The sequence below is a fragment of the Moschus berezovskii genome, chromosome 21, assembly GCF_049115385.1.
Source record: "Moschus berezovskii isolate FMDL1 chromosome 21, NW_MosBer_1.0, whole genome shotgun sequence".
NCBI classification, from domain to species: domain Eukaryota; kingdom Metazoa; phylum Chordata; class Mammalia; order Artiodactyla; family Moschidae; genus Moschus; species Moschus berezovskii.
Window position 1 is genome coordinate 38,705,934 of NC_142480.1, and position 15,075 is coordinate 38,721,008.

Genomic DNA, 15,075 nt, shown 5'->3' on the forward strand with positions numbered 1-15,075 from the left:
TCTGTAAACTCAGACTCATGAGATAAATGCTTTGGCAATGAACTTTCACACCCTGGCTTAAGCAGGAAAGACACCAACAGGTATTCAACCTTAAAAAAAAAAAAGACGATGAAGCTGGTAGTGCCATGATTAACTTGCCTGTATGAGTGTCCACACATTCTTTTTCCTTTCTAGTGACTCAGGTCATGGGAAAGTTGGTGGAATCTAGAGCATCCTTCTTTGGAAGTCTTCAAAATCATTCTGCACTCCAAATAGAAGGGAACCCACACAGGTCTCCTTTCCATCCCAAGCCATATGCCCATGTACCTTTTGCTTCCTTGTTATACACTGCAGCCCTCGGGAGACTTTTCATCTTTCCAAGGGCTGACTCTGTCTGGGAGGTTCCTCTTTTGCCAACAGTGGCTCAAAAGTAAGACAAGGTCTCCCCACATTCTTCTCCACTTTCCTTGTTCTCTCCCACCCCCAACACATATACAGCCTTTGCATTTGAGAGGTTTCACTACTCACGATGGGGAACTGTAAGGGCTACAAGAAAACAAGAAGTGTGGGAGGCTGGCAAGACTCAAGGATGCCACGGTGACTTGTCAGTTCTTTTCCACAGCACCAGGGTTAGGGGAATGAACAAAATAGACAAAATCCCTGTGCTCTGGAGCGTTCATTCCTTGGGGGTGATTTTTATAGAGTGTGTTCAGAGGGGCTGTGGATAAAAGCAAAGCAGGAGGAGGGATGGGAATGCCTGTGGGAGGGTGTGTAGTTTTAAAGGAGTGATGAGACTTTGAGCAGAGCCAAAAGGAGGTGAGGGAGCAAACCATGCAGGAATCTGCAGGGAGCATGGTCCAGGAGAGGGAGGCACTTGTGCTAAGGCTCTGATGCAGCAGGAATAGCAAGGGGGCCCGTGTGGATAGGCAGAGGCAGAGGAGGGTGGGAGGCACTCTCCATCTTGCAGTGGGAGTGAGAAGGAGGAAAAGGCCCAGATTCTGAGCCATACTGACCAGGGCCTGAAACCTCAGCCTCTGTTCCTTATGTCATGTACCTCAGACTCTTCTCTTCTAATCTAGAAAGAGTTGACCACAAAGCGTCCTTGCAAAGGGCTAAAGGAGACACGAATGTGAAACTACCTATGGCAGGACACAGCACACATCAGTTCCCTTCCTCCAGCCCTGGTTACAGGGCTCTTCTCATCTGGCTCCCACTGTGTCCGTGTCCAGAAGTATGCCATTCAAGGGCTTTCGAGTGGTTCAAAGTATACTACCCAGTGCAAGAAAAGAAACTGCAAAGCACTATGTATCTATGTATAGTATTGTTGGTGAACAGTAACATTTTAGTATCCGCATTAAAAAATCCAGAGAAATCCATACCAAACTATTAACAGTGGTCTCATGAAGGTATAAGACTATCAAAGATTCTAACCATGGACCTCTACCTTCTATATTTATGTAATGATTGAACATTTTACAACACATACATATTTGCAAGTAGAAATCACAATAGATACTAATGTTGGTACAGGAGAATTGATTTCCTGGCCCTTTCTGATAAGCAGCCTCCATCCTCCCTTGCGCCAAAAGCCCACAGATGTGAGCCCACTTTAGGAACCCTTACATCTTCCTTATGGGGAAACTGAGTGCATACAAGTTCAACCAAAGGTCTAGGTCTCTCAATAGACTATTGGAGAAAGTCCTATGGTAGGTGTGCCTGGCCAGCATTTGTGAACTCTGGTTCAGTTTGGAAAGGGGATGGATTAACTAGCAGGTTGTGAACCGCTTTCTAAATAAAATTAAAACCTTTGCTATAGCTTCCATCAAGAAGAGAAAACGAAGACTGGTGAAAATCGAGTATTTCAGAGTAAACTGACTGTGAACTTTTGTGATTCCAGATTGCTGACACAGAAACAAATATCTCATTTTAGAGAATACTAAGTGTAAGAAAACAAAACATTTCACAAGTAAGTAGCCTACAAGGTCAGTCAAGGAAAGACAAATATGCCAGTTCCCAGTGTCTTACTCAACAATACATTAAAATGTGCATTACAATAAGTCACTGCAATGCATGCTAGTTATATAGCTTGGAAAAATTTTAGTTGCTTCCCCACTTCCAAAAAAAGAAAAAAAAAAATCCCTGGTGAAGGGAATAAAAAAAAAAACAAAAAAAACGCTTAAGCATCCATAGTTGCCCATATGGTTTTTCCCAGTGTAAACATATGTTTTAGGAAAACAAATATGTAGTCAGAAACGTTTTAATGTTCCTCAAATTGACCACTGCACCAAAAAAGGGTGCTAGGCCCTGCAGTAAATAAAATCCTGCTTGAATAGAAGAAAGTAGACTTCTTCAATGCTTTTTAATTATGAGACTACTGACTGTAGAAGATAGAGGTGCTCCCCATCGGAAAACCCATTTACTCCCCAGAATCAAGCAATGCCTCTCTTTGCTTTCCACTTCCCGCTCAGTAACATCAGGACTTATCTTGAGTTTATCTGATCAGAAACTGGAAATCCCCAGGGCAGAAAGGCTCCATCTCAGCATTTCCATAAGCACTGGAGCTGTGCGCTTCCAAAACAAGTGACTTCCATGAGGCAAAATGGTTATAACAAATTGCTTTACTATCAACAGAATACAGTATAACAAAAAAAGTAACATCATGATGTCCTAAAACCAGTCATATTGACCAAGAAAGAAAACAGAGCTTATAGAATTTACAAGAGTCTTTTATTTCTGACCTAATATTATTCACCAATTTATCATTAAAGCTGTAACTTCCATGGGATATAATTTTCAAATAATCCCTTATGTTTATCTATACTTTCCTCACCACCATCTCAAATATGTGACCTGAGTATAAAACTTTGTAGCCCCCCCGGATGAATTTCCCATTGATGCAACTACAGTGAGAACTGTTAGGAATGTGTAGCAGGATCTAATACCTGTATTATAATAATGAATTTATATGAAAATATTAAACTTACATCCATTGTTAAATGTACAAATTCCAAGACTTTCAAATGAAGAGCTGCTACAATCACAGAGAGACTGGATTATGGTCTACAGCTTGCATAGATTTCTTCACCTGGTTAAGGCACATATACACAAGTGTGTCAATGTTTTAATGACTGGCAGTGAGACCAGAAAATGGTGTGCAGTGTAGGGAGAAGATAGGACTGGAATGTGACCATGAAAAATGTGAATGATTCATTCTACCTGATGCATGTATACATTTTATAGATTTAAATGTGAAGGGAAACAACTTTTTGAACTTAACTGTTTTGGGAGAGTTGAACAGAAACATGTCTTTAAAAAAAATTTTTTTTTTAAACTTTTTATTTTGTATTGGGGTATAGCCGATTAACAAACAATGTTGTGATAGTTTCAGGTAAACAGTGAAGGGACTCAGCCATACACATACATGTATCCATTCTTCCCCCTACCCCCCTCCCATCCAGGCTGCCACATAACATTGAGCAGAGTTCCATATGCCATACAGCAGGTCCTTGTTAGTTGTCCATTTTAAATACAGCAGTGTGCACATGTCCATCCCAAACTCCCTAACTATCCCTTCCCTCCATCCACCCCCTATCTGGCAACCATAGGTGCATTCTCTGCAAGTCTAAGAAACATGTCTCAAATCCCATGTTTATAGGCTCAGTGCCACCTTAAAAAATTCCACACAAATCCACTCTGAAACAACAGTTTCTATTACTGGAAAGTCACAAAGGTTGAACTGAATTTGTGAAGTGGAAAATCAGATCCAAGCCTGTATGCTCATTCATAAGCTTTGATCTTAAAGAAAATGTAGATGGAGTGGCAGTACCAGGGTTAAACATTACTCCCACCCCCTTACCCACTCACTAAACACCCCCTTCCCCAGCAATCAGATGCACTAGAGTTTGTATCCTTATCCTGTCCCTGACTGTTTGACCTTGGGCAAGTTAGCTAACCTAAGTCTTAGCCTCTTTGTGTTCAACATGGAGATAATAGGTTTCTTATGAAGATTAAATGAGATCATGCACCAATAGCTTGTAACTCAGTATCTGGTATATATGACCATTAAAAAAAATGTGTTCTCATGATTAAATGTGGCACTCTACTATATATTTTAGAAGCAATTATAGTCCTATTGCCATATCCAAATATCTTGTGCTAACCATTTTTATTCTATACTTCTAGCTTTTGCTATTTTTTCACCATAGCATTTCAGGGGGAATAAAAAAAAAGGTAGTTTCATACGTCCCACTTTTGGAATTGTTTCTTGAAGCAAGGTGAAAAGCTGGGGAAATAGGTAACTGAAGAGAAATATAGTCTTCAGGATATGATGTTATATGTATATGGAATATAAACAAATCATCTCATTTCAATCTATAACATATGGGGCATCAAATCATAGGTTTTATTTCAGAAGAGACAAAAGCCAAGCAGTATTAAAGAATACATTAGGAATCAATACGGGCCTATTGCTATCTCAGTATTAGTGTGTGAAACAGGGATTGGTGAGCTAGATTACAGGGAATTTCATGGGGTCTAACTTCCAACAGGTGGCAAGCTTTAGTCATCCTCAGATGTAAAACCTTAATGAGTTTGAGTATGCAAGTCTCAGGGATTCTGTTCAAGGCCTCCTCTCGGCAATCAAGGGAAACAATTTTCTGGTTTTAAGCCACCCTGGCAAGTTAGCAAGCAGGGGAACTGTCTGTCGTAGCTTGCACCTGTCCCTAGAACGGGATTCTGGCCTGACAGTGAAAAACCACCATCCTTTCTTGCCAGTCCATTCTGCCGCTGTGGCGCCTCCAGACAAATGGGGGAAGCCCACTAGGAAGCGGTTACGACCAACCAAGCCACAAATCCCCGGGGTGTGGGATTTCCACCTCAATACCACACTCGAAAACCGAAAACAGGCGCTCGCTTGTTATACTGCAATGGGATTCCCTCCAGCAGCAATCCCCCCCCCACCCCCAGCTTGCATGTTTTATTAATAAATGCAAGATGGCACACGGAGGCAAAGAATGGGAGGTAAGGCATCTGCAGCTGGACCCGAACCAGGGCAGTTTGCAAAAATAAATAAGAAGCATGTGACAAGAAGCAGATCTCCAGGCTGGAGCTGAAGCCCTGGGCTGCCCCAGGCACCCTCGCCTTGCTACCCCGGCCAGAGGGGATGAAGGTCAGTGTTAAGATCCCAGCCCTCCCGGGCACGTACCCTGCAAACCCTGACCGGCCCCCACCCCCGCCCCGGCCACAGGACCCGGGCAGCGTGGCAGGGGAAGCCCCGGCCACGGCCGGCTGCGGGGACACATACCTGCTGCCGGGGCTGGGGATTCGCTCGGCTCTGCAGCGGCGCTGGCCGCGGCTCGCGCTCCCGGGGCTCCCCTCTCCGCCCCCCCGCCCCCTCGCGGCCCCGCGGCTTCCTCCGCTCCTCCGCCCACCGCGCTCGGGGGCGCGCGCGCGGCCACGCGCCGGCGGCGGGACCGGGCCCGCGCCTGCGCCCTCGACTCCTCTTTCGGCGCGCGCGCCCAGGCGGCTGCGGAGCGGCAGCGCGGCTGTCTAGGAAACGGCGGCCTCGGCGGGCCGGGCGGGCGGCGGGAACCGGGCAGGGGGCGGGGGCTGGGGACGCGGCCCGCGCCTGGGCCCGGACGGAGCGCGCAGGTTTCGTGGCGTGGGTGAGGGGGTCGCGGGGACGTGTCGGGTGTATGGGGGGCTGCGCGTGCGCGTGTGGAATCCGAGGGGGTCGTGGAGAGAAGGTCCGAGGTGGAAGGGCTGAAAGCAACAAGTGGGGGGGCCCCATTCGCAGTATTCCGTGCAACCGAGAATAGAAGCCTTCTCTGGCTTTGGTGCAGCGCTTTGCAGTTTCCAAAGCTCTTTGCCAGCCGTTGGTTACCTCCACACACGACACCCGGTGAGGCAGCGAACGGCGGGCATGGATTGCCCTTTGGGCTTTGATGAACCCCTTTCTGGCCGAGGTCGAACCAGAATCAGAGACCCCCTGCTGTCTGGGGAAAAAATTACTTGTCAGGACCTTCATTTCATAGTTGACCTCGGGACCCTTGTAGGTCAGTGTTTCTCAACCTTTTTTTTTTTCTTTCCATTATCGTTTTCTTAAGAAAAGCCTTTTAAAACGTTTCGCTCATCAATCTCTTCCTCCTCGACGCCATGAAATTCTGATACCGTTCATATACCGTATAGCTGCTTATGTACCGTATGTGTATCGTGTTTTACACGTAAAAGGAGTAAGATCTCACCTTTTGGATGTAAAACATCTTCCCGGTGGAGAATTCTTGCTTTAGGACAGTGGCTCTTGGTTAGCGGGTGGGGCAACTGGCTTGGTTGAGGACTCTGGGTGCACCCAGAATACTATAGATTTAAGTTACTACATCCTCCCTGTTTCTGATGTCTGTAAGGGCTGCTGTGAGCAGTGGAATACAATCACTTAAGCACCTGCTGGAGTCAGAGTAGCTTTTGTCACTTGTAGTCTCAATTCATGCTAAAAATCTAGCCATTTTCCAGTAGAGTCCCGATAGTTTTGCTAAAGTACTTGAAAAGATCGCAGACCCTCTCTTCTAGACCACCAAGTTCCAGGGGGAGCTCTAGCTCTACAGACAGCCTTGATTTCTGGTTCTCATACCTCTTACAAACGTTTTGTTCTTTGTTTCGGTTAGGCCTGTTTGATTCGCAGGAATGTCTTAGTCTAGTCATCCCTGTCTCTTCCTCTTCCCACCTCAGCTTTTCTAGCTAAAAGTTGAAAATTGTGGAGTTGAAAGACTTCAAAACCCAGGTCACAGAATTGTCCTGGGGCTTGGATTATACATTTCTTAGACAAATATCTAGATTGGGAATGTGTATCTACTTTTGGCAAGTTGGGAAATAAGTCAAATTCCTTCTTCAGGTCCTCCCTCATCTTTAACCCAACTCTAATGGAATTTAAGAGGAACACAAAGCCCTTGGAGGTGATATTTGTAGAAGCTACCTGAGTTTCCAGAGGATTTTTCTTCTCCATTTAATGTAGATTTGAAAAGAGAAAGTGGGGATGAGCCTGGAAAAGTTGGGAGGATGGATGGGATGGGGAATGGGTAGTTTTCTGACAGGTGGTGGCAAAATTTCAACTACACTTGAAAAAGTGTAAGAAAAAGTAGCCTTGGCATAGCTTGTTCATGTTGTTTTCCACCCCATCCCCCCGCCACACACACACTTAGTAGAACTCCAAAGGCTTGATTAAAAGCATCCAGTTACAATGCTAGTTAAAACAGTAGGACACGTGTTTTGAAACTTGCAGACAGAAAAATTGGAACACCACTTTGGTTTTCCTGGAATCTTTGTAGTCTAATACCAGTTTTAGATTCAGGTGCAATACTACCTCAAGGGAACTTTTTTCGTATAACAGCTGTCATTGAAGACCCTCTAGAGAGAAAAAACTGTGGGAATTATATGCTGATATCTTTTACCTGGGTCTTTTAAGAGTGCTGCTTTTTTTTTTTTTTTTTTTTTGTAATCTGAGTTCATGGGAAATGTAGGTGCACCTATTTTTTGTGGTAGTGTGTAGTCAAAAAAAAAAACCCCTAACACCTGTAATTTATCAGCTCTATGCTGCACCCTACTGGTGTGTACTTCATATCACCTACCCAACGAAAATCTCCCCCTAATTCTTTACGGATGTTGAAAACCTAAATCAGCTGTGTAGACAAGTTGCTATTCTGCTTTCTCCAAACTTTTCCTGCTCTATTTTCAAATTTCTAAGTCCTAATACCTGGAGGAGGATTAGCCCCTGAGGGTGATCAATTTGGAGGAACCGTGAAGAACTCTGGCAGGACTCTTTAGCTTATTCTTAAATGTGTCTATAGGAATCTCTTGAGGATGCTTGATTAAAATCGGATTCTGGAGGCTCCCCTCAAATCCATTAAAATTTAATCCACACAAGTGTGGCCTGTTATTTTTATTTTTAACTGCCCCAGGTGATGCTAATCAACAGGAGAGGTTGAGGAACACTGGAGCTATAAATAGGACAGGTGCCCGCTTCAGTAGATTGTAGGTGACTAGAAAAGGGATTTTGTGGGTGATGGAACCCCACAGCAAAAGGAAAATAGGACCTATACAGCAGAAATAGAAGAAATTAACTGTAGTTTTAAGGCTTGTGTGTCACTTTCTTGCCAGATATATTTGCTTCTAATGTGGCTGTAATTACCATACTCTTCCATACCAAAATATCTTTTGAGGTAAGTCAGATTTTCTTTTATTTAAAAAGACTGTCTTTTCAGGAGTACCAGAATCACATAATCAGAAAAATTGTGCATGTATGCAGCTGCAAGATTAGGAGAAGGCAGACTGGAGATTACGTTGATCCTATGAATGTCTGAAAAAGATTGCTTTTAGAGTTAAAATTTTTTCTCTTGAGGTAGTTGCTTGAAAAAGTAGAACGTGTGAATTCTGATGCCACGTGATTTGTGAAATTTAAATAATATCAAGAGATTTTAAATTGTTAATGTTTATGTAAATGTTAATATTTTAAAACCTCTGCTGCATGTTGATTTGGGATGCAGCCTCACTTATTCGGAACACACAGGGAGAAAGCCAGTCTGAGTCAATGAAAAGCTTGAAAAATGGAATATATGTGAATTTGTGATAATTATTTAAAAATTTAAGTATTCATAATACCTACTAACAAAATAGCTTTCAAAATCCTGCTGAGTGCTTTAATGAATAAATGTGATTGACTTGTAATTAGCAAAATTCATGTGCATATATTCTGTATGGATAAAGCAAAGCACAGTACTGTGCACTGAATAGGTCCTCAATTAATATTCTTTTTAAAAATATTTTCTCATAAATAGGTTAAATACACTTAATGTAGCTAGCCCATTTTCAAGGACAGAAGGGGCAGATTTTACCTTGAGTGGTGGCATGCCAAGAATGGGGCAGTGAGAACATCACTTGGGGTGTAGGCAAAAATGTTCTCATTGTCTGTAGGGAATTTAAGCTATAATATACCCATTAAAAGCCTGTCTGATTTGTATTACCAGCAGTTTTTATGTACCAGAAATTCTAAACAATGTCAGTGATACAATGTTCTTCCTTGAAAAATTTCTTATGAACCTAGTTTCTAAACAAGTTCCATAGTTACTTTATATATACATATATAATTTATTTTATTTTTGACTGTGCAAGGTCTTTGCTGCTGCACACGGGCTTTCTCTAGTTTCAGCGTACTCTATAGTTGGGATGCTTTGGCTTCTCATCTCGGTAGCTTCTCTTGTTGTGAAGCATGGGCTCTAGCGCCCACAAGCTTCAGTAGTTGCTGCGTGGCATGGCTCATAGTGTCACTGAATTATGCAAGGCACTTCACCATGACAAGGCTGTGGCCCATGAAGAGGAAGAGAAACAAAAGGCGAGGGAGTAAGGGAAAGATATACCCAACTGAAGGCTTCCCTGGTAACTCAGACAGTAAATAATCAACCTGCAATGCAGGAGACCCCAGTTCAAGCCCTGGGTCAGGAAGATCCCCTGGAGAAGGGAATGGCAACTCACTCCAGTATTCTTGCCTGGAGAATTTCATGGACCGAGGAGCCTGGTGAGCTACAGTCCATGGGGTTGCATAGAATTGGACACAACTGAGTGACTAACACAACAACTACACACCCACTGCAGACTTCCAGAGAACAGCAAGAAGAGAAAGAAGGCCTTCTCAAAGGAACAATTCAAATAGAGGAAAACAGTAGAATGGGAAAGGTTAAGATCTCTTCAGCAAAACTGGAGGTATCATGGACCATTTCATGCAATGATGGGCACAATAAAGGATAGAAACTATCAGGACCTAACAGGAGCAGAAGAGATTAAGAACAGGTGGCAAGAATACACAGAAGATCTGTACAGAAAAGGTCTTAATGATTTGTATAACCATGTTGGTGTGGTCATTCACCTAGAGCCGGACATTCTGGAGCATGAAGTCAAATGGACCTTAGGAAGCATTACTATGAACAAAGCTAATGGAGGTGATGGAATTCCAGCTGAGCTATTTCTGATCCTAAAAGATGATGCTATTAAAGAGTTGTACTGAATATGCCAGAAAATTTGGAAAACTCAGCAGTGGCCACAGGACTGGAAAATGTTGATTTTCATTCCAATCCTAAAGAAAGTTCAAGTGAAAGTTTTAGACACTCAGTCATGTCTGACTCTTTGTGACCATATGGACTCTAGCCCTCCAGACTCTTCTGTCCATAGAATTCTCCAGGAAAGAATACTGGAGTGGGTATCTTCCTTCTCCAGGGGATCATCCCACCCTAGGGATCAAACCCAGGTCTCCCACATTGCAGGCACATTTTTTACTGTCTGAGCCACCAGGGAAGTCTCAAACTACTGGACAATTGTGATCATTTCACAGGCTAGCAAGGTAGTGCTCAAAATCTTTTAAGCTAGGCTTCAGCAGTACATGAACTGAGAACTTCCTGATGTACAAACTGGGTTTAGAAAAGGCAGAGGAACCAGAGATCAAATTGCCAACATTCATTGGATCATGAAAAAAGCAAGGGAATTCCATAAAAACATCTACCGCATTGACTATGCTAAAGCTTTTGACTGTGTGGATCACAACAAACTGGAAAATTCTTGAAGAGATAGGAGTACCAGACCACCTTAACCTGTCTCCTGAGAAACGTGTATGAGGGTCAAGAAGCAACAATCAGAACCAAACATGGAACAACAGACTGATTCAAAATTGGGAAAGGAGTACATCAAGGCTGTATATTGTCACCCTGCTTGTTTAACTTATATGCAGAGTATATCATTTGAAATGCCAGGCTGGATGAATCACAAGCTGCAGTCAAGACTGCAGGCAGAAATATCAACAACCTCAGATGATACTGCTCTAATGGCAGAAAGTGAGGAGGAACTAAAGTGCCTCTTAATGAAGGTGAAAGAGGAGAGTGAAAAAGCTGGCTTAAAAGTCAATATTCAAAACACTTAAGATCATGGCATCCGGTCCCATCACTTCATGGCAAATAGATGGGGAAACAATGAAAAGAGTAACAGATTTTCTTTTCTTGGGCTCCAGAATCACAGCAAATGGTGACTACAGCCATGAAATTAAAAGACACTTGCTCCTCAGAAAAAAAGCTATGACAAATCTAGACAACGTATTAAAAAGCAGAGATATCACTGCCGACAAAGGTCCATACTATGTTTTTTCCAGTAGTCACATAAAGATGTGAGAATTGGACCATAAACAAGGCTGAGTGCTGAAGAATTAATGCCTTCTAACTGTGGTGCTGGAGAAGACTCTTGAGAGTCCCTTGGATAGCAAGGAGATCAAACCAGTCAATCCTAAAGGAAATTAACTCTGACTATTCATTGGAAGGACTGAAGCTGAAGCTCCAGTACTTTGGCCACCTGATGCAAAGAGCCAACTCACTGGAAAAGACCCTGATACTAAGAAAGTTTGAGAGCAAGAGAAGGAGGCAACAGAGAATGAGATGGATGGTATCAATGGACATGAGTTTGAGCAAACTCTGGGAGGTAGCGAAGGACAGGGAAGCCTGGCATGCTGCTGCTCATGGAGTTGCAAAAGTTGGACATTACGTAGGGACTGAAAAACAACAACAATGTAGGCTTCAAATTAGCACAATTTAATTATTGATTCTTTAATAAATATTATATTCTACAGAGACGTTAAATCAGAAAACTCCCAATTATATAGCTGGCCTTCAATAAATCTAGACTCAGCTCTATAGATATTTTTCCAAATAAATTCATACAAATTCAGGGTAATGCAAGGCTTCAGGTGCAGTTCATGTCTGCAACCCCTTTGGTCCATATCCTTGTATTTAAATAGTAGATTCTTAGTCAAGTGGGCCTTAGAAAGCATCACTACAAACAAAGCTAGTGGAGGTGATAGAATTCCAGTTGAGCTATTTCAAATCCTGAAAGATGATGCTGTGAAAGTGCTGCACTCAATATGCCAGCAAATTTGGAAAACTCAGCAGTGGCCATAGGACTGGAAAAGGTCAGTCTTCATCCCAATTCCAAGAAAGGCAATGCCAAAGAATGCTCAAACTACCGCACAATTGCACTCATCTCACACACTAGTAAAGTCCTGCTCAAAATTCTCCAAGCCAGGCTTCAGCAATACGTGAACCGTGAACTTCCAGATGTTCAAGCAGGTTTTAGAAAAGGCAGAGGCACCAGAGATCAAATTGCCAACATCTGCTGGATCATGGAGAAAGCAAGAGAGTTCCAGAAAAACATCTATTTCTGCTTCATTGACTATGCCAAAGCCTTTGACTGTGTGGATCACAATAAACTGTGGAACATTCTGAAAGAGATGGGAATCCCAGACCACCTGACCTGCCTCTTGAGAAACCTGTATGCAGGTCAGGAAGCAACAGTTAGAACTGGACATGGAAGAACAGACTGGTTCCAAATAGGAAAAGGAGTGCATCAAGGCTGTATATTGTCACCCTGCTTATTTAACTTCTATGCATAGTACATCATGAGGAACGCTGGGCTGGAAGAAGCACAAGCTGGAATCAAGATTGCCGGGAGAAATATCAATAACCTCAGATATGCAGATGACACCACCCTTATGGCAGAAAGTGAAGAGGAACTCAAAAGCCTCTTGATGAAAGTGAAAGAGGAGAGTGAAAAGGTTGGCTTGAAGCTCAACATTCAGAAAACAAAGATCATGGCATCTGGTCCCATCACTTCATGGGAAATAGATGGGGAAACAGTGGAAACAGTGTCAGACTTTATTTTTTGGGGTTCCAAAATCACTGCAGATGCTGACTGTGGCCATGAAATTAAAAGATGCTTACTCCTTGGAAGGAAAGTTATGACCAACCTAGATAGCATATTGAAAAGCAGAGACATTACTTTGCCAACAAAGGTCCGTCTAGTCAAGGCTATGGTTTTTCCAGTGGTCATGTATGGATGTGAGAGTTGGACTGTGAAGAAAGCTGATCGCCAAAGAATTGATGCTTTTGAACTGTGGCGCTGAAGAAGACTCTTGAGAGTCCCTTGGACTGCAAGGAGATCTAACCAGTCCATTCTAAAGGAGATCAGTCCTGGGTGTTCATTGGAAGGACTGATGCTAAAGCTGCAACTCCAATACTTTGGCCACCTCGTGTGGCGAGTTGACTCACTGGAAAAGACTCTGATACTGGGAGGGATTGGGGGTGGGAGGAGAAGGGGACGACAGAGAGTGAGATGGCTGGATGGCATCACCGACTCGATGGACATGAGTTTGAGTGAACTCCGGGAGTTGGTGATGGACAGGGAGGCCTGGCGTGCTGTGAATTATGGGGTCGCAAAGAGTCGGACACGACTGAGCGACTGAACTGAACTGATGCAGTGATAGTACAGAGACTGTAAGGTGAAGAAACAGCTTGATTACTTCAGCTTTTTCATTCCATGTGATGACTTAAGAGTTTTCATTTGTGTTTAAGAGTAAGAGTGAAACAAAGTGTATTTAATATTTTTGGCTTCTAAGTACAAATTTTAGTTAATATGTGAAATTATCTTTTTGAATAATTAAAAATATATTTAACTCTGAAATTTATTCTTTTTAAATTATTGTTTACTCCAAAACTGAAGAAGGAATCAAGAGAATAGGAAATATAATGTTATTATTTAGTACTTCCAAAACAGTTTGTAGATTTTAAGTTTTTCCTTTTATCAAAACATTAGTTCCATTACTTTTTTCTTTTTTGTACTATAATATTTAGTTTATATTGACATATAAGTGGAGTTGAGTCAAAGAATTTTCACTGTCTGTTTCATTCCATGGTCATTACTGAAAATAATTTTGTCACACAGAGAAGGGTATGTTTAAAACAAAGATCCCTCTGGGTATTAAATTCTGAGAATACCACTGGACTCAAATGATCACAAAATGAATGATGTTCAAATTAAGTGAGCTTTATTATGTGTTTAATATCTGGAATTTTGCATGTGCTTCATGAGGAGACCATTTTGGGGGTACTGTTTATATATACAATCACTGGTATGGTTGTATATATTTTTTAAAACATAAAAATGATCTAGTGTTCTAATTCTAGTATATTTAGGCTATTTTAAAATCTAGCAAATAGATGTCCGTGTGTTTATCAGTAGACTCCTAATGACTTCTGACATTTATTAAATGCTTACAGTGTGTCAGACATCATTCTGTGAGCTTTATTTGTATTAATTTTTTCATAATAGTCCTACTGGCAAAGTATAGTTGTTATCTCATTTTACAGATGAGAAAACTGAGACACAGTGAGATTTAGTAATTTGCTCAAGATCACCCAAATAGCAAGTGGAGGAACCCAAAAGTCAAACCTGGACAGTGACTCAGAGACCTCTCGTTCAACCCCGCTGTGTCACATATATATGCAAAATTGTGCCTCAATTAGTTTGAGGAATCATGACATAGTGGGAAAAGCATTCTGGGTTCCAGGGTTTCACCTCCAGTTCATTCTTTTTTTCTTTAATTTTATTTATTTGTTTATTTTTGGCTGCACTGGGTCTTCATTGCTGCAAATAGGCTTTCTCTATTTTCACTTCTCATTGTGGTGGCTTCTCCTGCTGCAGAGCATGGGGCTCTAGGGTGTGGGCTCAGTAGTCGTGCACGATGGACTTAGTTGCTTCATGGCATGTGGAATCTTCCCGGACCAGGGATTGAACCCATGTCCGCTGCATTGGCATGCAGATTCTTAACACTGGGCCACCAGGGGAAGTTCCTTCCAGTTCATTCTTTAACTTTGAAAAAGGCAATTAAGTGAATGTCTCTGATTTGGAGAGGATTGAACTTAATGTATCTAGAAATTCTCGAAATTTCTTTCTAGCTCTAAATTTTTGTGATTCTATGATTATTTTTACGTAAAGAAGAAAATTTTATTTTTCACTTATCCAACAGACTAAAAATTAACCAGAGAAAAAACTAGCATGATTAAATTTGAAGATAGATAAATTTTTGATATTTTGTTGCAAAATTAGCTATTATTAAACCTTTCATGTTCATTATTTTTGTGACTACAGAAAGACCACAAACTTCTTTTTTTAATTGAAGTATAGTTGATTCAGAAAATTGTGTTAGTTTTGTATATACAGCATAATGGGTTTTTTTGCAAA

The 15,075-nt window shown here is 42.0% G+C and overlaps 2 protein-coding genes across 5 annotated transcripts in view; one reads left to right on the plus strand and one right to left on the minus strand.

Moving 5' to 3' along the window:
- The window catches only part of TMEM266 (transmembrane protein 266), a 129,317-nt gene extending 123,900 nt beyond the window's left edge, over nt 1-5,417 (minus strand). For both annotated transcript variants that reach the window (XM_055418035.2, XM_055418037.2), the window contains exon 1: nt 5,282-5,417. The gene's annotated coding sequence lies outside the window, so the exon portion shown is untranslated. The remainder of the gene's footprint in view (nt 1-5,281) is intronic.
- NRG4 (neuregulin 4) overlaps nt 5,023-15,075 on the plus strand; it is a 117,437-nt gene continuing 107,384 nt past the window's right edge. For 2 of the 3 annotated variants that reach the window (XM_055418046.2, XM_055418054.2), the window contains exon 1: nt 5,023-5,146. The gene's annotated coding sequence lies outside the window, so the exon portion shown is untranslated. The remainder of the gene's footprint in view (nt 5,147-15,075) is intronic. The other variant, XM_055418050.2, reaches the window with a different exon arrangement.